Source organism: Heterocephalus glaber, unplaced genomic scaffold (assembly GCF_053883595.1).
Source record: "Heterocephalus glaber isolate CG9 unplaced genomic scaffold, H.glaber_assembly_v1.0 deba00001463, whole genome shotgun sequence".
Taxonomy (NCBI): Eukaryota; Metazoa; Chordata; class Mammalia; order Rodentia; family Bathyergidae; genus Heterocephalus; species Heterocephalus glaber.
The window spans coordinates 7,535,629-7,553,143 of record NW_028258310.1 but is presented as its reverse complement, the minus strand read 5'-3'; the positions used below and the strand labels follow the sequence as shown (position 1 = coordinate 7,553,143).

Sequence of the window (17,515 nt, the reverse complement as noted above, 5' to 3'; positions counted from 1 at the left end):
ACTGCAAGCACATGTTGCTGTTGATTATGTAGGCCCAAACCAATTTAAAGCTGAAATCTCACCATAGAAACATGAATCAGTGCAAACCTTGGGGCAGTTAACATTACTGTGTGCATTCCCATACCAGTCCTTGAGTGTGTTCCCATGTTGTCCAGAAATTTTTCACTCTCTTTTAGTATTACCAAAGGAAGATAAATAAAATGGATATACTTTTTAGCTACAATAACTATTTTTTTTAACAAGGGAGAGGCAGCAAGTGAATAAATCAGTCATTTAACTAAAACAAGGAGAAATAAGCACATCTGAATAGTTTAGACGTTTGTGTGAGCATGACTTTTGATCAGGTACACTGTTATATTAGGGTTTCCAATTAGGAAGAGTAGATTTTTTTCAATTTTTTTTAATACACTACTGTTTGAGAAAAAATTGTGACTAAATATAAATGGATGCAAAAAGGAAGTTCATTTTCAATCTATATATGCTTTCCTCAACCCCTTTCTCATTTCTACCTTGATTTTTCCTCCAATCCACTTTTAATCCTTCAGTTATTCAGTGTGTAAATCAAAGTAATACTGAACAGATGACATCATATGATGGACACTGACTCATGTCATGGGATTTTGCTGTGGCAACTATAGAATTCTGATTTTTTTTTCTGTCAGAATATTTTTTTCCAGAAGTCTTCTGATGCAGTTCTACAGCAGTCACCATTTGGGTTACAGGAAGCTGGGTAAGAAGCAAAAGATTTAGAATGATCTCAAAAGATGATATGTTGCAAAATGTCACAGTGAGTACCCTCTGTGGGACAAAAACTCCATCTACATTGACTACAGCTGGGAAAAATGGATAGAGGTGGAGCAGAATGAGTGAAAGAGTTGGATGGCTCTAAAGGAGGAGGTCTTCTAAATTTCCCCTCCCAAAATGCCCACAGGAACCATGAAGGAAGTGCTCCGTGAACTGGCATGGAGAAGTAAATAATATGGACTAGGAGCCCGTAAGAATGCTCAGTTTAATTCTCCTAACCTGGGATCTGTAAGGATTGCTGACCTTCTGTTTTTATCTGTATGTAAGCCAAGGCTACATTTCCTACTAGCACCTACAACAGAATGGCAAGAGTACCAAGGTAGACCATTATAGAAAGAAGAAGGATTCCTCCTATGGACAATCTTGGCAAGGGATCAGAGGCCATCTGCTTTCTAATGGGTCATACTCAAAGGAAAATTAAAGTTTCTCCTATCTTCATGACAGGAGGTGGTTTTACAATCTGGAGCAAAGCACTCTCAAAGCAGTAAGTTTCCTGCCCTCCCACAAAGACAAGGGGACAAGTGTTCTATCTTCCTTTATGACTACATTTTAAAGGAAAAAAAATAGAGATAAGAGTGCTGAATGCAGGACTTATCTGCTTTATAATTCTACCCAGAAACAGTCCTGCTCAATTTTTACTCTGATATCAACTTGGGTTTTGATGGGAAGCTTAATCTTCCTATAATCTAAAGTATATTTATATTAATGCATAATAATTGCTCAGAATATTATTCCACAAGAAGACTCATGAAACAAACTCAACATTAAAGATGAGGAATGCTATTAGAGAGTTAGGAGTTATTAACATTACTACATGCCTTGGACACATCAAACACTTCTTAAAATATAAAAATTTTATAGCATCAAGTAAGTGATCCCATAATAATAGTCTCTGGAGCAACTCCCAAACAAATTAAATATTTAAATATCATTTTTCATTCTAATTACAAACTCTACCTAGAAATTTATGCTGGTCAATATCCTAACAAGAAGATATCTTACACATGTATTTTATTCATAGTATTTGAAAATAGCTTTCTCTTATCCAGACACTTCTAGCTATGACCATCTCCCTTTCCTCAGTGTTGATAAAACTGACTCTTTGGAAAAGATGTTTATGTAAAGCTTTTACCTTTGACTGAGTCCTCAGAGAAGCTTCTTTTCTACTTTACAAGCCTGCTAAATGGAGGCAGGCCATTTGATAATTAGAAAGCTAAATCAAAGAATCTTTTTGGTAACCTGTACTAAGAATCCACAATTCTCCAAATGTTGCAGTAAATTGTTCCATAAACCTCATTCCTGCATGTGCGTAACAATGTCTAAAATTTAAAATATGGGATGGTGTGTGGGAATTTGAATATACAGAGTGTGCCATGTATCCTATCTTAATATGAGATGGAGTCTTCTGCAAATTCACGACATTTAATTTTTTAAAAGCTTTTCCAGTGACTTCATTATCATAATTTTTCCTTGGGTAGTGGGTGGTCCAGACCTGCCATGAGTGCCAATTCCAGCTTGTGGCTTTTTATTATGGATTCAACGTCACTTTTCTGGGTTTTCTTATTCTCTCCTGGTGATTGGGAAGCCAAGGAAGTCATGGCAATTGTATTTCTTTGTTCCAATTTTATTTTTAAGCTTTTTATTAAATCAAAAATTTCAAACATGCATACCAGTAGAAACAATGAAATCCTGACCAACTTCACCATATATTCATCATCTAAATTTAATGATTAACATTATGCCCAATTTCTTTCATCTATTTTCCCCTAATATATTTTCTTTTTTTTTTTGACAGATGAACCTTTATTTAAAAAAATAGCACTTCAAATAAATTAAAAGGGATAACCGTCAAGTGTTCAAATTGTGAAGAAATAGTTGAAAACCTAGAGAGACTCCAAGCTGTGGTCTTCTAACCTCATTCTTTGTCCAATGGCAAAAATCCACACATCTTGGTACTCCCACTCCCTTTTTACCCCACTGAGATGAGGGAAGCAGTTGCAAGCAGGAGACCAGACGGAGGAGAAAGCTGCATCTGATTGGAATGAACATCGCCACATACTTGCTAATACGGGTTTCACTTTATGACCAAAAGTATTCCTTCAAAAATAAAAAAGGGGAGAGGGAAGCTGCATATCTTTAAAAATTGAAATTATTTAGGGATAAAACACTAACTCTAGTGCCTTTAACGGGCAATACCAACTTTTTCCCTCTGAAGTCAAACACCATCCCCAGCTGAGCCTTTGTGCTACAAGCTTTTCAGGAGATGTTACCTAAACTTTATTAAAAGAAAAGAACAAGTTTAAATATAGACACTGAACTAGCCCAGTCTGTATTTTCAAGTCCACATTCTTCATCTGAAGCATTGCATAAGGGACCCCCCTGAGTCTGCAAGTTTTCAAGTTCACAGTACATGGAACCAGTTTTTCTTTTTAATTTTTTTCCTCACTCAGAGCAGCCACACAGTGGCCCTTGATGCTGGAACATTGCTAGGGGCCTTTTCCTATGAGGCCTGGCCAGAGCTGCCCAAGGTTTCTCCTTCAATGAGAATCGATGCTGTCATGTTCTATGGATGGAAAAAAAGCAAGAAAATAAAAACACCTGGTACAGGTTTCATGAGATCCATTTGGATTCGCTATGTTCCAAACCCCCTGCTGAATGCCACTTGTCACTTCATGTGTTGAACAGTCTGTGGCCTTGGAATAGGTTTCAATTTGAAGAACTGTTATTGGATGTCCCAGAGGTTGATGCAATAGCAGCTCCAGCAGGGCTACTTGTGGAGACCGACTTTCGAATGTGAGGCAGCAAGTAGGGGTCACAGGCCAACTGCTGGACATCAATGCGGTCCTCCTTTCGGTAGGCCAAGCATTGCCGGATAAACGCCTTTGCTTCAGGTGTTACAACTGGCTTTGGCAGGAACTGCACTTCAGTAGCTTTAAGAATAGTATTCTCTTGTAGAATGTCCTGCTGGGACTGGCTGTGGCCAAAAGGCTTTCTTCCATAAAGACACTGGTAGAAGATTACACCCACTGACCAGACATCCACTTTATTTGAGATCTTTGGTGGTTCTTTCCCAACCACAAAACACTCTGGTGGTAAGTACCAATAAGTACCAGCACCTTGTGATGTTAGCTCCATGCCATCCACTGAATTGTAGCTATCATCATCCATGATCTTGGAAAGACCAAAATCTGTAATTTTTATTTCTCCACACGCTGTACCATTTACTAAAAGAATATTACCTGGTTTGAGGTCATAGTGTATGATGGGAGGTTTTATTTCATCTAAGTACTTTAAAGCATTCACAATCTGCATGATAATGGATCGGGCTTCTTTTTCCCACATTAATTTGTGCTGTTTCAGGTAGAAGTCCAGATCATTTCCCTCACAGTACTCTAATACTGTACAAAACGAGTCAGTGTCCAGTGAAAAGTACTCATACAGCTTAACTATTCTGGGATGATCTAATTCTTTGTGAATACGGTATTCCCTACATGCATGCTTGTGGTAATTCTCCTTCTCATCTCTCCAGTTTTTGTTTAACTGGTGAATTTTCACAGCTACATATCTTTGCTCTGTTAGATCAAATGCTTTGTAAATGTCACTGAAACCTCCTCTACCCAAAAGATGTAACAACAAGTATCTGTCATTGAGGGTTGGATGATCTTTAAATTGTGAATTATCTTCATTATGTATCCTTTTTTAGTTCCCTGATATGTAAATTTCTAACCCTTTCTAGCCTTTCCAGCTCAGCCTGGATCTCTGCTTCCTCCTTTTTCAGATGGCCTAATCTGAGTTTGAAAATTTCTTCTTGTTCATGGTATTCTGCTAATGTTAACGTTTCATTTTCAGCTCCATTGGTCTTGCTTTTCTGCTGTTTCTGCTCATTGGTTGTTGGAGGGGCCTGACCCATGGCAGGAGGCTTCCTCTTGGCTAACATTTTCCGTTGTCTTTCTATCTCTTCCCTCTGTGAATTTATCCTTTCTTGTTGCTTGATAGGATTCTGGAAAGCATAACCATCTGTCCATTGTTCAGTAGAGGAGGCCCCATGTCGGACAGTAGTAAAGTGGCCCAGTCTCAATTAGTCCTGCATACTCTCATCTCTACATGCCATCTTCTCTTGTTTTGACTTTTCTATAAGGAGTTTCTTGCTCATTGTGACACACCTATTTTAATCGTTCTTTGTATTTCTCTAGCATCTTTTGCTGTTCGTCAATTTGCCATCTTAAGTCACAGTTGGCTCTTAATAAATCATCTATTCTTCCTTCCTTCTTTTCTAAGTCAGAATTCTTACTATTTTCTAGTGCAGATATTTTTTCTATTGTGAAGTCAGACTTGGTCTGTCTGTGCTGGATGGAGATCTGCTTTTGGGAGCTGCAGGAATGCTCTGTGTTGCCAGATCCCATAGAAGAGGGACTGTTTTGTTGAGCTGATACAAAAGTAAAGCAGAGGCCAGCTCCTCTTTGTGCTAACTGCTCTGTATCAAGTCGAGGTTTTGCTAGCATCACTGACATGAGGGTTGGTAGAGCAGATTGCTCCTCCGACGCCTCCTTCACAGCCCTGCCATCTAAACCATAGAGGGGTTGCTGTACTGGCCGCCTCGGTAAGGGATTGGGTAAGGAATGTTGCAGTGAGGATCGTGCAACTGGTGGAACACTTCTGCCAGGGCTGGTTCCTGGCCCGCTTCCCCCAGCAAACTCAAAGTAATCACTAATTTTATGTCCCCTAGGAGTGCCTTTCCCTTGGCTAGTTTCATATGGTTCAGCTTTTCCGATTTCGCTGGTTATTCTGCTTTTTCTCAGTAGTCTCCACTTCTTTATCACTCAAGGATCCCACGCTGCACAAACTCTGGTTGGAAGACTCACTACTGAGTGGCCCCTTACTAACTCCAACTCCAGTAAACCTGGCCTCTAATAATTCCTGCCAACGTGGGTCCAGGCTATACAATTCTTCCATCATTTCTGCCCCCGCCGCTCCGCTCTCCCCCCTAGGCAGACCCGGGGCGGAGCCGGGGCCACTCTTGAGCTCCGCAAACCCCGCCCGGGCAGCCGTCGCCCGCGCCGGGCTCCACGAGAGGGCGGGCGGGGGAGGCAGGCCGCCCAGGCCGCTGATCCCCGGACTCGCGTACAGAGCCAGGCGCCTGACGCGGGCCAGGGCCCAGGCGGCCGCGGGGGGCGCGGGACTGGTCTCCTGGCGCTGGACAAAGGCCAAGGGAGGCGCAGGAGGCCCCAGGCAGGGCCAGGAGGTTGGGCCTCCTAATATATTTTCAATAAATTACAGGCATGACATTTCTCCTCTAAATATTCCATGATGCAACTCTTTCAAAAAGGATGTCTCACTACCTAGTAACAATAGCATAATCACATCAAGTAAATTAGAAATTTTCTAATGCTTCTTTTAATATTTGTTCCATACTTAATTATTCTCAAATGGTTTTTTAGAGCTTGTTTGTCTAAATAAGAATGAATTCAAGGCCTAAAATATGTTCTTTTGAAATTACAATAGTCCTTGTTATAACTTTCTTCTGAAAATTCACTCGTTGAAGAGGCAGGCAGCCTTATGGCATACCCCCATCTTCTGCACTGGTCTAAATGCTCCTATTACATGTTGTTTTGTACAATTATTTCACATAAACTGATTATTTGACCCAAAAACATGAGTACCTCAGGTTGAAGAATATTTTGCAAGAATAATACATAGGTGATGTGAAGTATTTATGTTATATTATATTAGACTAAACATATTATCTGGTGGTTGTGAATTAGACAAGATTACACTGTTGAAGATGATAAGAATTTACTTCTAGTTTCAGGAGCTAATAATGTCTGGTTTCATTTTCCTCCTTGTGATATGCTACTTCAGATATACAAGCAAGTGGTGCTTTGATCCTCTATCAATATTCAGTTTCTATCAATCTTTCACTCAATTATTTATTTATTTATTTATTTATTCCTCATCTGAATTATTTTATAAGGATGAAAAAATAATTCCTTAATTCTGCCATTACTTCTACATTACCATCTATCTTTTTCTAAAGAAGATTTTTCTCTCCTTGACAAGGGCTGTGTGGTAATTCCGAAATAGAGTTTGCATGAGTAAATATCAAAAATGCTTCATTCTTTCTCCTCAGTAGCCAAATTCAAGTGATGAATTTGTGCAACAACCTCTTTATTGACAATAATTTTGTCTTGCTTTAAACTAAATGTTATATTTTAAATATAAAAATAGTATATTTAAAATTAGAGTAATATACAAAGATCATATATTTAGAAATACTAGTTTTCATCCTTTACATTTATAGTGAAAAGTTTTTTTCCATTAAGTTTATCGGTACATTTTAGGTATAAAATACAGTTACATTCATCATTGGGATCTTGTACCTTTACATGATATATCTAGGTTCTTATTTTTTCCCCATCCCCCTGCCTTCCCTTCACTCCCTCCACCCTTCCCTATTTATAAAGACTTGGTTTCCATTTTTTTCCTTTTCTCATATTTTTTCTTTTCCCTTCTTCCCTTTCCCCTACCCCTCCCACTTCCCCTACTCCTTTGGACCTTTTCTTCCTATTTCACAATATCAATTATACATTTTTATCCTTATTTACACTTTTAGTTTTTCACACCAGAGAAACTATTCAGCATTTACATGTGTGTCATATTTATTTCACTTAAGAGTATGGCCTCTGGCTGGGGATTTAGCTCAGTGATTCTGCCATCTGCCCGGAAAGCGCAAGGACCTGAGTTCAATCCCCAGTACCAAATAAACCAAACAAACAAACCAAAAAAACAACAACAAAAAGAGTATGGCCTCAATGTGCATCCACTTAGCTATAAATGTCTCTAGTTTCTCGTTCTTTATGGATGAGTAGTACTACATTTTATTTAAAAAAAAAATCCACATCTTCTTTATTCAGTCTCCAGTTGATGAGCAGTTGGGCTGTTTTCAGGTTTGAGCTATTACAAACTGTGCTGCTATAAACATGGGTGAGCATATATCACTGTGGTATGATTCCTTTAATTCTTTGAGAAGATACCCAGCAGAGGAATAGCTGGGTCAAATGGGACTTCTAATCCTAGTTTTTTGAGGTATCTCCATAATGATTTCCACAGTGGTTGCACCAGTCTGTACTCCCACCAACAATGAAGAAGCGTTCCCTTCTCCCCACAACCCCGCCAGCATTTGTTATTGGTTGATTTTTTGATAGCAGCCATTCTTTCTGGGGTGAGGTGGAATCTCAGCATTGTTTTCATTTGCATCTCTCTAATGACCAGTGATGTTGAACATTTTTTCATATGTTTATTTATTGCTTTTATTTCTTTGTCTGAGAAATGTCTGTTCATTTCAGATGCCCATTTTTGAATTGGGTCTTTATATTTGGGGGGCTCTGATTTTTTTTTTAGTTCTTTATCTGTTCCAGATAGTAGACCTTTGTTTGAGGAACAGCTGGTAAAAGTTTTTTCCCACATTATAGGTTGTCTCTTAGCTCTGTTGGTGGTTTCTCTTGCAGTGCAGAAGATTTTCATCAGATGAGATCCCAGTTGTTGATTCTTTGTGGTAGTTCCCATGCTACTGAGGATTTGTTCATAAAGTCCTTTCCCATCCCAATATCTTCCAGAGTTCTACATAACTTGTCTTCCAGCAAGTTTAGTGTTTCTGTTTTAGTATTTAGATTTTTAATCCACTTAAATTTTAGTTTATTGTATGGTGAGAGGTAGGGATCTAGCTTTAATCTTTGGCAAGTTGAAATCCAGTTTTTCCAACAACATTTATTAAAGAGGCTATCTTTCCGCCAATGAGGATGGTTGGCTCCTTTATCAAAGATCAGGTAGCTGAGTGTGTCTGGAGTTGTTTCTGCATCTTCTAATGTATTCCACTGATCCTTGGGTCTGTTTCTTTGCCAGTACCATGCTGTTTTTATCACAGTGGCTTTGTAGTACAGTTTCAAGTTGGGATTTGTGATAGCCCCTACCATGACTCTATTGTCTAGAATTGCTTTTGTTATTCTAGGTCTCTTCTGGTTCCAGATGAACTTTTGGATTGTTTTCTCTAGTTCTGTGAAATATGCTGTTGGGATTTCAATCAGGATTGCATTGAACCTGTATAGCAGTTTTGGAAATATGACAATTTTCACTATATTGGTCCTTCCTACCCAGGAACAGGGGATGTCTTTCCATTTTCTTTTATCCTCTTTGATCTCTTTTTTCAGAGTGATGTAGTTCTCAATGTAGAGGTCTTTTGCTTCCTTTGTTAGATTGATTCCTGAGTATTTCATTTTTTTGGATGCTATTGTGAAAGGGATTGTTTCCCTAAATTCTCTTTCAATGAGTCTGTTATTTGTGTATGAGAAGGCTACTGATTTTTGAGTGTTGACCTTTTATCCAACTACTCTACTGAATCTGTCAATTAATTCTACAAGTCTTTTATTTTTGGTACTGGGGATCGAACTGGGGTCATTGCGCTTGCCCAGGAGGTGGTGAAACCACTGAGCTAAATCCCCGACCCAATTCTAGAAGTCTTTTGGCAGAGTTTTTTGGATCTTCTATGTAAAGTATCATATCGTCAGCAAATAATGACAGTTGAACTTCTTCCTTTCTTATCTTTATTCCTTTTATTTATTTCTTTTGTCTAATTGCTATGGCTAATCTTTCCAAAACTATATTGAACAGGAGTGGTGATAGTGGACATCCTTGTCTTGTTCCTGATTTTAGTGTGAAAGTTTTCAGCTTTTGACTATTTAGTATGATGTTGGCTGTTGGTTTTTCATAGATAGCCTTTATCAAGTTGAGATAAAAACCATTTATTCCAATTTTCTACAGGGTTTTTATCATGAATGGGTGTTGGATTTTGTCAAATGCCTTTTCCGTATCTATTGAGATGATCATATGGTTTTTGTCCTTGGCTCTGTTAATATAGTGTATTACATTTATTGATTTATGTATGTTGAACCATCCTTGCATCCCTGGGGTAAATCCGACTTGGTCAGGGTGTATGATCTTCTTGATGACCCTCTGTATTCTGTTTGCCAGTATCTTGTTGAGGATTTTTGCATCTATGTTCATTAGGGAAATTGGCCTGTAGTTCTCTTTTTTGGTTGGGTCTTTCCCTGGTTTGGAATCAAAGCAATACTTTCTTCCAGGAATGAATTTGGAAGTATTGCTTCCCTTTCAATTTCATTGAAAAGTTTAAAGAGTTTTGGCACTAGTTCTTCTCTAATGTCTTGTAGAATTCAGCAGGGAAGCCATCAGGACCTGAGCTTTTCTTTGTTGGTAAGTTTTAATTACATTTTCAATTTCACTGATTGTAATTGGGGTGTTTAGAATTTTTATATCTTCTTTGTTCAACTTTTGTAATTCATATGTATCTAGAAATCTGTCCATTTCTTCTGTGTTTTCCATTTTATTAGAGTACAGGTTCTTGAAGTAGATATTGATGATCCTCTGGACTTCTGCTGGATCTGTTGTGACTTCACCTTTTTCATTCCTAATTGCATGTACCTGAGCCTTTTCTTTCCTTTTTTTGATAAGGTTGGCTAAGTGTTTATCAATTTTATTTATTCTTTCAAAGAAACCAACTCTTTGATTCATTGATTTTTTGTGTCATTCTTAGTCTCCATTTCATTGATTTCTGCTCTGATCTTTATAATTTCCTCCCTTGTATGAGATTTGGGTTTGTTATGCTCTTCTTTTTCTCGGAGCTTAAGATTCAGCATTAGGTTGTTTATTTGAGCTTGCTCTGTTTTCCTAGTGTGGGCATTCACTGCTATGAATTTCCGACGTATAACAGCTTTCATTGTGTCCCACAGATTCCTGTATGTTGTATTGGCATCATCATTTATTTGTAAAAACTGTCTAATTTCTTCTTTAATTTCCTCTGTGACCCATTGGTTGTTCAGGAGAATGTTATTCAATTTCCATGTGTTTGTGAAGCTCTTGTGTTTTCTTATGCTATTGATCTCCAGTTTAATTGCACTATGGTCTGATAATATACACAGGATAACTTCAATTTCTCTACATTTACTTAAACATGTTCTATGAGCTAGTATGTGGTCTACTTTGGAGAATGACCCATGTGCAACTGAAAAGAATATATATTCTGATTTTCTGGGGTATAAAACTCTGTAGACATCTATTAAGTTCATTTTTTCAGAAGCTTGGTTCAGTTCTAGTATTTCGTTGTTGAATTTTGTCTAGATGATCTGTCTATTTGTGACAGTGGGGTATTGAGGTTCCCCACTACAATTGTATTAGTGCTTATTTGGTTTTTCATGTCCATTAATATTTGTTTTATATAGTTTGGGGCATTAGTATTTGGTGCATATATACTTAGGATTGTCATCTCTTCCACTTGGACTGTTCCTTTTACAAGGATGTAGTGAACTTCTTTGTCTGTCTTACTTAATTTGGGTTTGAAATCTAGTTTATCTTCAAATAAGATAGCTACCCCTGCTTTTTTCTGGGTTCCTGTCACATGGAGAACTGTTTTCTATCCTTTTACTTTCAGGCTATGAGTTTCATTTGAACTAGGTGTGTTTCTTGTATACAACATTTTGTTGGATTTTTCTTCTTAATCCATTCTGACAGTTTATTTCTTTTGATTGGTGAATTGGGGCCATTAACATTGATGGTTATAACTGATATGTATTGAATTATCATTGTCATGTTATTTTCCTGTTGTTGGCTCTTTTTTATTTTTGCCCCTCTCCCTTTAATTTCTTGCCTTGCCTGATGGATTTGCTCTGTTGAGTCTCATGGAGTTGTGACTTTCATTGTCTTTTTCTAGGATATTGTTTGGAATTGTTTGGAGTGCTGGTTTGGTATTCATGAAGTTTCTCAGGTGTTCTTTGTCATGGAAGTATCTTACTTCCCTATCAATTTTGAAAGAGAGTTTTGCAGGATACATCAATCTAGGTTGGAGGTTGTTTTCTTTTAGGGCATGAAATACCTTATTCCAGGCTCTCCTTGACTGGAGGGTTTGTGTTGAAATGTCTACTGTGATTCTGGTGGGCTTTCCTTTGGATGTGATTTGTTTCTTTTCTCTAACTGCTTGTAGTATTTTGTTCTTCTGTTGGGTGTCTGGAATCTTGATTATTACATGTCTAGGTGTAGATTTTTTTTTTGATCATGGCCAGTTGGAGTCCTGTATGGCTCACTTATCTGTATGTCAAGTTCTTTTCCCCTGCTTGGGAAGTTTTCTGTCATTAATTCTGTGAAGAGTTTTTTCATGTCATTTGTACTTTCTCCTTCATTTTCATGGATTCCTCTCAGTCTTACATTATTCTTCTTTGCATCAAGTAGGAGCTGTTGGATTGATTTCTCATGGTCCCTTACTATTTTTAAAAGATCTCTCTTTTCATGGTCATTGACCACCATTCTGTCTTCTATACATCTGATATTCTGTCTTCAGATTGGCTCAGTCTGCTGTGTATACTTTCAATGGGATTTTTCATCTTGTGGGTATCAGTTTGAGTCTGTTTCATGGATTCCATTTCTTTCCTATGTTGGGCATTCATAGTTTCCATTTCTTTACTATACTGGGCATTCGTGGCTTCCATCATGGTCATGAACTCATCTATTTTTTTTTTTATCTGTTTCTGTTCTAGAGTCCCTAATCATGTCATTCATTCTGCTAACCATCTCTGTAGTTATCTGAGAAATTATTTATTTCTGTTTTGAATTTTTCTAGAGCCTCATTCATCTATTTTGGTGTTTTTTAAAATAGTTAACAACATATTTATTGTTGAAAATCATTTTAAAAAGTAAATTTTAAATGTTCTCACTGCACCAAAAAAAGTTAAGTGTGTGAAGTAATACATATGTTAATTAGTTTAATTTAGTCATTTCACTATATATATATTTCAAATCATCTTCTTGTATATGATATGTTTAGATAGATACAATTTTTATTGTCAATTTTAAAAATGCCTTCAAAACCAAAGTAAAAACTCTGCTGTTCCAAAGATATTACAAAGAAAATAAAAAGACAAGGCACAGTTGGGGAGAAAATATTATAAACAAATTCAGAGGCAAACTGCAAACTAAGAAAAAAGTACTTGATATACACAGATGCAAAGACCTGACCTCTTTAATGTAAAAATACCCTCAATAACTATTAATAAAAACTATACAATCCAATAGAAAAATTGTCAAAAGTCACAGATAATTCCTTCAAAAAGAAATACAAATGCCAACTATCATATGAAACTAAGATTAATCTCACTCACAATTAAAGAAATGCAAACTAAAACAAGATGTCATTTTATAAAGAGTATTTGACACAGAAATATTTATAATACAAAAAATGGAAATTACTGCAAAATACATCAATGAGGACAATTTAGTACATAATCGTATAGAAATACACTTAAATACAGTACTACCATGTACCCTTTACAATTTAAATGTTGATTTCAACCACACTGATAACATTAAAAGCAGTCTGAAGCATATCATTGGGTGATATGCTTCATTGGGTGAAAATATTTCAATATGTATAATCTCATTTATCTAAAAGTGTACATCTTTACTTACTTACAAAAAAGTATATGGCAATATATTTATCTGAAAGAAAACTCACCAAAATGGAAAAATAATTGTGTCCCTGGAAGGGGTTTCAAGTGATTTTTACTTTATTTCTAAATTGCAGCATCCTTTTAAAGGAGAGTACATATTTTTAAAGTGAGTACATATTTCTAAAATTAGTGAAATCTAATTTATTTTAATTTTGAAAAATATGAATACATATTAATGCAATGTTTCAACAAAGCAAAAGGCCTGTCAGGATGCAGCAAGCTGAGTGGCCAGCCAGCTTGCCCTGTGAGGGCTCCTTCCTCTAACCACACTGGGCAACATGATGAAAACAGCTAAGCACACACTCTCAGGCTCTCAAAGGTGCAGCCAGATGCAGGTGCATGGTGTGGATTCAGAGAACAGGTTCACTTCAAACCCTGCTTGTATCACCACATTAGTGGTGCTGACCTCTAGGTCAGTCATTTGACTTCTTTGAACCTCAGTTTCCTCCTTTGTAGATTTAGGGTAATAACTCCTCTACTTTTTAGGGTTGTGGAGGAGTTTGAATAACATATCCATGGGATACCTTCAACTAAATGCTTGGCACATAATAATCACTTAATAAAAATTGGCTGCTGTTACTATTACCCAGGACATTTGTGACATTTATTCACAACACAACCACTATCCTCCAGGGTCATGGAGTAGAGTGGAAAGAAAAAACTGCAATCCTCAGAAAGGCACAACAGCTAGACTCCAACAACATGTTTATCTATCCTGTAAAAAGTTCTTGGAAGTGGCAGGCAAGGAGTGTGGCAGCCAGCTGGAGAGAGGAGAAGGATAAACCAAGAACCAAAATACAGTAATTTCCTAGTGCTGTCAACTGTGTCCTCAATGAGCCAACATGTCTCACCTCTGTCCTCTCACATTCTTTCCTGGGTTCATGGGAACCTTCCTCACAGACATCAGGATGGTAGGGTTTTTGAAAGATTTACCTGGATGCCAAAACAGAAAGGACTCTAGGGATCCCGAGTACTGCCTCCCTCACTGTGCAGGTGAGGGTCAGGCAGGTGAGGGGCCCTCCTGAGAACCAAGCAGTCAGCACCCAGCTCAGACTCGCAATCATGGGGTCCCATCCTATGCTAATCTTCCTTCCCCTCACTGCTCTCCACAAGTTTTCATTTCCTCCACTGCATCCCTCTGCTTGCTACCTGTCAGACTCTTCAAGGCCCCTTGTCCCTTCTGGTAGCCCCAACTGTCCTTTGTGTCGCTCCCTATGGTAAGGGAAGGAACCAGACTATAATGTTCCTGACTATAATGTTTCTGGCTCAAAGGGTGACCTAGAACTAGGATGGGCATGGTCATCAGTCACCAAGTGAAGACAGTCCTCTGCTTTCAACAGAAATAGCATAAACCAAGGTGTGAAATGAGAAGGCAGGAGCAGGAAGAGCTTTGGGTTCTTCTCTACCTCCCTGGTGACACTGGAGGTTACCTGAAAACTCTAAGGGAAGAAAGCCCCAGAAGAAAGAGGTACAAGCAGATTAGAAAGGAATGAGCAGCCTCGTCTCTGGCATTGTAGTTGCAACCAAGATGCAGAGCAGCCATGGGGAGGAGAGAGAGGCAGTGGAAGGCCCTGTTCCTTCCCAGGACACAGTCACCACCATGGCAGGGACTGGCCTGGGGCTTACCTTGGGCAGGCTCCTTGGAGTCCTAGACTTGGTCCTGAGGTTCTTAATTAACAGCCTCTGATCCAGAGGGAGCAGATGATATTTCACAGGATCAATGAGGAAGTCCTTACAGGTGTTGTTATTTTTATCAAAGCTTCTTGTCCCTAGGCAAGAGAGGGAGTCAGACATGTTCCATCAGCTTCGCCATATGCTCCAAATGGGTCTCTTTGATCCATAAAAATCACAGCTTCAAACACCTTCTCTTCCAAAGAAATGGTCAGCTTGTTGCTGGATATCAAGCTGCACACCTGGTCCAGACTCAGACTGAGAAACTCTTCCCCCAGCATCATCTCTGGAAAGTGCTGCATAGCCATTGGCCTGCTGCAGAAGGTCAGTGCAGGTGTGAATATCTGCAAATGCACAGATGTCCAGGCAATTGGTGGGATGCAACTGAGACTGCAAGAAGTCACAGAAGTTTTGCCTGACATCCATGAGCTGCAGCAAGCTGGCCGCTGGGAGCAGCACCAGCTTAAACTTCTCCCTCACAGCAGCTGAGCTCTAGAAATCCTGGTATTCCTCCCTTCCTCCATGTTCTCTTCCACTCACCCCTGTCCCCAGCAAGGCAGCAGTAAATCAGCACCATGTCCTTGGTATTTTCTCTCATCTGTATTTTTTTACTTCCTGTGCTATCATTTCAGGGTGTCTGGGTGGTTATCAGACTTTTCCACCTCATTTCCCCCCCAGAATTTGCCTTTAGTGAGGTGGAAGTCTGGGTTTGTGTCTTGCTTAAATGTCTTCTCATTTCTATTTTTGTTGTTGGTACTGTCTTTGGTTTAATTCCTGGGTTGATACTTTCATATTGCTTATTGTAAGTATCTCTGTTGCTTATATTTAAAATCCTTATGGAATTACTTCTCAGAGGTGTTTTCCAAATATAGTTCATCTTTAGGTTTTGAGTTTCTAATGACTCTGAGGCAATCTCATTTCCTTATACCAGGAAGGACAACTGATTAGATCAATCACAATACCTTACCCCAAGTGATACAATCAGCAACAACAATACCATCAAGCACAGCTTAGAAAATGATAATCTGTGGAAGTTATTAATCTATAACCTTTAACCATGTGAATTAAATCAAACCCGAGGACCAGCTCAAAATATGTTCATAGTGAATAAACTCTTCAATGTAGCAACTTTACCCTTCAGGATGGGGACTTAGAAGGAGTTGGGGAGGGAGGGATAGATAGGTAGAAGGATAGGAAAAGGTTAGAAGTGAGGCCAGAGGAAACAGGAAGATCACATAAACTCTAAGAAACCATTGAAGACAAGAGGAAAAGACAGAGTGAAAGAACAAAGACAAGAACAGAACAGCCTAACAGCAATAGGGAAGCTAGAAACTGTTTTCACTTTCCTTTGAAATTAATGACAATTGAGAGAAGGAAAATGAAGAAAATAAAAAGAAAGAAGAAATCTGAATTCGGGCAGGAACAGGAACAAAGAGGGACATGAAGAACAATGTAGGGCAGTGAGAGAGTGAGAGAGGGAAAGAAAAGAAAAAGAAAGAAAAAAGAAAAATTTGAAAAGAGTAGAAGAAATGAAAACTTAAATTTAAAAATTAAAAATAAGAGAAAAAAATAATTTTGAAAATAAAAAATAAAAATGAAGTGCCTCCTTCAGGGTATGTCTCTCTTGTCACAATAGACAACATGGGCACCAGTGTGCAGGTCTAAGTCAATGAGTCTTAGCAAGCCATCAGCAGTCCCCTGAGTTTCAGGCTGATTTCTGGCTACAAGGCCAAAGTTGAGTTCCCTGACCTCCTGCAGGGTTGAACTCTGCAAGGTTCTACAGGTTCCAGCTGCCCTTCCCTGAAGATAGTCCAGGTTCCAATGGGAGGTGGTGATCCCTCCAACTTACCAACTATGGTGGTCTGGTATGTCTTTATTGGAGAGATTCTCATAACTTTTCCAGTGGGCTTCAATTTTCATCAAGGAGTCTGAGAGAGGCCCTTTTTCTGTTGTTCACTTCTGCTCTATCTTCTGGAGCTCAGGACAATGGCCTTTATGACCCTCTGTGCCTCTGCTTTATGGATGCAGGTACCAGTGCAGCCAGGAGGCCAGAGGCGGGGGTGGGCAGGCTGGGGTGGTGCTGAAGGTGCCCACGCAGCTCTGCTTCTTGCTTGGAGGCCCGCAGTGGGGGTGGGGCAACACCAATGGCGGCATGCATAGCTCAGCTCCAAGTGGCTCGGCTCCTTGCTAGTCTGCTCCTCACTCAGAGGTGTATAGTGAAAAGTTTTATTCCTTTTTCACTTATCTTTCAGATATTTCTTTTTGCAAATATAAAAAATACATTATATTTTTATTTTTTGCTCTTTTACCTTACAAAACACAGTTCACTGTGTTTAGTGAGTTGCATCTTGCTTTTTTTCAATTATTATATCCTAATATCTGTATTCTATAAAAATGCAGAAATATTCCTCATTTTCTTTATGACCATATGTAACATTATATTGCAATATCATAATTTAATTCAATTCATCCTC

General features: G+C 38.6%; 2 pseudogenes; both read right to left on the bottom strand.

Moving 5' to 3' along the window:
• Nucleotides 1-3,470: 3,470 nt before the first annotated feature.
• LOC101703161 (serine/threonine-protein kinase tousled-like 2 pseudogene) lies at nt 3,471-5,761 on the bottom strand (annotated as a pseudogene).
• Nucleotides 5,762-5,788: 27 nt separating this feature from the next.
• On the bottom strand, nt 5,789-17,199 carry LOC147826651 (kelch-like protein 3; annotated as a pseudogene).
• Between the last annotated feature and the right edge of the window lie 316 nt (nt 17,200-17,515).